The sequence below is a fragment of the Anolis sagrei genome, chromosome 5 (assembly GCF_037176765.1).
Source record: "Anolis sagrei isolate rAnoSag1 chromosome 5, rAnoSag1.mat, whole genome shotgun sequence".
Classification (NCBI taxonomy): Eukaryota; Metazoa; Chordata; class Lepidosauria; order Squamata; family Dactyloidae; genus Anolis; species Anolis sagrei.
In genome coordinates, this window is record NC_090025.1 from 122966968 (window position 1) to 122972649 (window position 5682).

The following is a 5682-nucleotide window of genomic DNA, read 5'->3' on the forward strand; positions in this document are numbered from 1 at the left end:
TCTGTTTATCATAACTTCAGCTGAGTGAGGAATAATCCTTTTTGTATTAAGATATTTTTATTTCATATACAGTCAGTGCTGCAGATTCACAAGTTGAACCATCTGTGGCTTGAAAATATTTTTTAAAGCCAAAAAGCCAATTTAATTTTTTCCATTTTATGTAAGTGACAGCATTTTACTACATCATTGTATATAATGGGAGTTGAGTGTCCATGGATTTTGTTATCCAAAGGGAATCCTGGTCCTAGACCTCAGGAGATACAGCAAGATAGGTTTTTACTCCAAATCCTCAAACGCTAAACAGTGATATATCTTAGCAACTTGTGGCCTTGATATTTTTGGACGCTCCTTCCCTGTGTGGCTAGGGCTGATGGAAGTTTCAGTCCAGCATTTGGAGTGTCATTTCAATCATCTCTGTTTAAATTGATATGCCATGGTGCATTGGTATAATAGACTCTGTCTTTATGAGGGCTCTTGGTTCAGTCACTGACATGTTTCATTTAACTATGGGTTAACATGATAGAACCACTGTCGTTTGATATAGGAATGACTCCATTAATATTGTCCAGAAATAAATACAAATATGGGGTGAGGAGAAAAAGTACACTTAGTTGATCCCCAGTGCCTTAGAGGTTTAGTAGAGGTATTTGCAAAGTATATTTGAAATTTTAGTTGGAGGACTGCAGGTGTAGCTGTTCCAGATGAGGCAACTGATTTGACCTCATTATGTACACTATGTAAATTCGCTTGTATTTTGGTATTAAAAATACATATTGAATTATTAACATTGCCCCACCCTCGGTAATTTCAAAAGATTGGAATCTGTACATCCAATTTCACATCAGTAACATGTTTCTATGGTTCAAGATAGGGTTTCACGAAAGCATCATAGGGATTCTTTGAAAAAAAATCTTTACAGTTTCCATGCCAGAGTATGAAGATCTTACTGAAATTCAATGTACTTCCACTTTAAAAATGAAATCTGAATGTCTTTATTTCCAAACCTATGTTATACAAAACACTTAGACAATAGTAGATGAAGAAAGAAGGACTTCATGGGTTCACAATGTTTATGGACAGAGGGTTCTGCAGGAAAATCTGGGACAGAGTTAGGGTTATGTGTGTGTTTGGGGTGGAGGGGGGGAGTCTTCTGAAGGGCTTCCTTACCAAAACAGGGAATTGCTGCCATGGAGTACTATGGTTTTCAGCAGCAGCCATGAATATGTAGAAGCTGAAAAAATTAAAGGGTCTTGTGATGAAGATAGGTATGCCTCACTATCTACCACAGCTATCGTAATCAATTAGCAAGCCAGAACCCATTCAGTGTAACACATGCTTGTCCTTGGAAAATGGTTACCTGGCTCATCTTCAAACTTGAGACATGAAGGCCACCTCATAACAGCTAGCTATTATGTGAACAAAGCTTAGTGTAGCCAAATTTCAACGCTGTTTTTGCAATCATTATGACCTCTTTGAGAACTGAGACTGCCCTCCCGCAAGTGTATTGCCCTTTCTGGAAGTCACCAGGAGGGCAATTCACCCTTAAAATAGGTTGCAGTGCCCCTCCTCTGCTGTACGGGATTCTAAGATATTGCCCATTTTCAAAAGCCAGCTGTTTGTTCTCCCTAGTCTGCATATCTGAAGGTGGAAAAATTGAACCAAAGCCACCTCAGTCCTCCCTCCATCCCATTATATGGCATGAATCACTAACAATCTCTATTGGGCTAAAAAAAGTGGAGAAAGATAGACAGGAACAGATGTAACCTCAAAATCAACACAAGGCTGTATGTATAAATGTATGTGTTTTCTATTTAGGCAGAAACCTAAAAGTGCATTACTTATTTTGAAATAGATAAAATCAGTTTGTGTGCATTTGTTTCAAAATAGAAGTTCATCCTCATACACATTGTCTTTCAAGTATATCAACACACAAAGCACATACATTTCCACATTTTGTTACAGCTTGGACTGGAAATTAACTGGCATAATTGCAACTCTTGATGTGTGTAAGATACACAACACTGAATTAGCTAAATATGTTCAAAGTGACATGTTTGCATAGTCTCCCCACTCCCCCACCCCTTTTGCTGTGACTTGTCTAAATTAGCTGTGGTGCAATCCACTGCCTCCGAAAATCGCATAAGTAATTGAATGGAGTCCACATGTGTGCAGTTTCTGCTCCACATGATTGCAAATTAAATCCCAGACTTTGTTGGAGAGTGTATCTGAACAAACCACTTTATAAGGACTGAGGAGCTACTAAAACAAGTCTGGGCTAATTTGGAGAAGCATCAATTAAGGATGAGTTATTTTAAAATATCCCAAATTATGAACATCTTTGAGAGCACGATTAAATGCATTATTGCAATATGGGAAGTATGTGGCCCAACTACAAATCTGCCCTAGAGAAAACTTCACCAAAACTCAGTGAGTGGGTATGGATGGCATAGTCAGAGAACCAAAGGAAAAGCCAGTTTTGACTCTGAAAGAGCTTGGGACAACTGCAGTTGACAAGGGGGAAATTACATGGGATAACTACCTGGCATGCTTCACAAAGCTGGACTAAGAAAAATGCCAAGAAAAAAAGTAATTACGGAAACAAATCCACATCAAGAGTCTCCAGACCTTGCAAATGGCATGTAAGATGCACAGTAAGCCTGTAAGAAAAGGCTCTCTGATAAAACTAACACAATCACAAAATGCTAAGCTAACCATTAAGCTTCCTGGTGGCAGTGTAGTGTTATGAGGCTGCTTTTGCTTAGCATGGGTTGGAAAATTCGTCAGGATAGAGACAAGGTAGATGGAGTCAAATCTAGGTCAATTCCAGGGAGGAAAAAACTTCTTGTCTTCAGGGGACCTGAGACCAAGGAAGAGGTTCTAGCAGAACAATGACCCTAAACACACAGAACTACTGTATATGGTAGAGTATAAGCAAACTAAAATATAAACCGAGACACCTAATTTTACCACAAACAAACTAGGAGTATAAGCTGATGGTGGGAATGCAACAACTAGTAGTAAATTTAAAAATAAAAATAGATACCAATACAATTACATTGAGACACCAGTAGGTTAAATGTTTTTGAATATTTACATAAAACTAATTTAAGATAAGATTGACCAACTCAGATTAAACCATTATTGTAACCTTCAATGTAAATGTGCTTACGTCTCCTTCCGATAATAGAGTATATGTATTATACTCTATTATAATATAGTAATGTAATAATAACAGTAATAGAGTAAAAATGTAATAATAACAATAAAGTAAATTAATAAATGTAACAATAACAACAGAGTAAAATAATTAATAACCTTGACTCGAGTATAAGCTGAGGGGAACTTTTTCAGCCTTAAAAAAGGGCTGAAAAACTAGGTTTATACTCAAGTATATACAGTAATATAGCTCTGGTTTTAAAAATCAAGAACTTGAATGTCTTAGCACGGGCCACTCATCAGGCTTTAATCCACCTGAGAATCTGTGACAAGACTTGAAAGGTTGTACTCTAACAGACAGTTATTCTCCCATCCAGAGACCAGAGCAATTTTGCCAAGAAATGACAATAATTACTCCAGGTACACAGTTTACCCAAGGAGACTCACACCTCTGCTTCCTACCAAAAGTGCTTCTACCAATTATTGATTTAGAGAGGTTAATTCATGCAGCCAATAAGTACTGGTTTGTTCTTATTCCACTTCCGAGCCACAATTTAAAAATAAAATAATTACCACCTTCAATGTTGAGTATTTTGTTAAATCATGGGGTAACCATGCCAATTAAATCAATTTCAGTTCTAATGACCAAATGTGGAAAATTGGAGATGAATATTTTGGCAAATTGAATGGAGATGAATATTTTAGTTGTATCCTGCAAAACAGCATTATACTGGATATGGGTCAAAGAGACCAGTAGAATTAATAATCCCTCAATTGTAATGAAAGGATCGCTAATGGTTTTATGTATCTGGATCACCAGATATTCCCTGCCTTAAATGAGGCGACTGCAAATGGCAATATCGGAAGATGTAGGAAGGTTTTTTAAAACAAAACACCGGCACTGACCTATTTTAAGGTTCAAAGGATACATTGGCTAACACGCGTTTTGGTGCTTCAAACGTTAGTCCTGTTTCTGGTACATTTGACCTGCCGATTCCAAAAATGGCATCAGTTTTCTACTATCAGCTTTCATTTTGAGATGCAGAATATATGCCATCTACTAGTCTTTATCTGCTTGTCCACAGAAAATCATAACCATATCTAAGAAACTAGAACTAATGTCAATCCAAGGCAATTGGATTGACTACAGATAACCACATGAACAGACCAAAAAATTACCCTAGATAACTATATGAACAGGCCTAAAAACCAAGGCACTATGATTCTTAAAAATTGGACTGTGTGTTACATGATTCTAAAACAAATACAGTAGAGTCTTGCTTATCCAACATAAACGAGCCAGCAGAACGTTGGATAAGCAAAAATGTTGGATAATGAGGGATTAAGGAAACGCTTATTAAACAACAAATTATGTTATGATTTTACAAATTAAGCACCAAAACATGGTTTACAGTTCTGTACACAGTAACGTTATGTAGTAATTACTGTATTTACGAATTTAGCACCAAAACATTGTAATGCATTGAAGCAGCTGTAGATCCGGGCAGGAGGCAGACTGCATTGGATAATACAGAATGTAGGATGAGCAAAGTTTGATAAGCGAGACTCTACTGTATATGACACTGTGTTCTGCCTGGAAGCGAACTTACTTCAGTGCCTTTCCAAACTATCTGTAGGGTCAAGGTTCAACCGAGCCTGACCTTGCTTGGGTTCTAAAATTGGATACATTCAGGGCGATATGCTAACATCAAAGTCATGAATGGGGACTGCTGTAATTGCTTGCCCTGAATGGCACCAGCCCCTGATGAATACTTGAATAAATACGCTTTACATCAAGGAAGACATATTATGGTGAACAATAAAATTGATCAAACGTGGCATAATAAGCAGAAGAACTGCCTAGCAGTGTGGATGAACTGGTTTTACAAGCTGCTATTTACTGCACCAGGTAAATCTGCAGCGTATTCATTCTGTGCCAGACTACACCCAACATTATGAACAGCAATGCTTTCCCCCATGTACAATTATATTGATGCAAGGAATAAATGATGGAAATACATTTGTACCATGTACTTCCTTTTGGTGATGAGAGGTGCAACACTAATACTTTCCATTATCAGTCACACTGTCACCTCTCTTCTTATGAATCCTATAAGGTTTTATATGCAGGGTACTATACAGTGGCCCTGAGAAAACATGATATAATCACCCAAGTGGCCACATTAAAAAGATCAGATCACATGGCTGTTCTGGAAGTTTGTCATCACTTAAAAAACACTGAAACGTTTAATCAAAACAATTAAATAGCTATTTATAGAATAAAGTTTTGGGTTAAATATCAGTTCTTTGAATGGTTAAACTTTTCACATTCGTAATGTGGCATTCTGAAAATGGCTTACAATGATTAAAACACTGTCACGCAAAGGCATATTGTTGTCAACAATAGGCTACATGGCTTTGTTTTGGGTTTTTAAAAACTTTGGGCTGTATTTTGGACACCTTTGGTGACAACTTGATCCGTATTATAAAAAGGAAGATCAGGAAAAAAGAAATGTGGCAACTCTA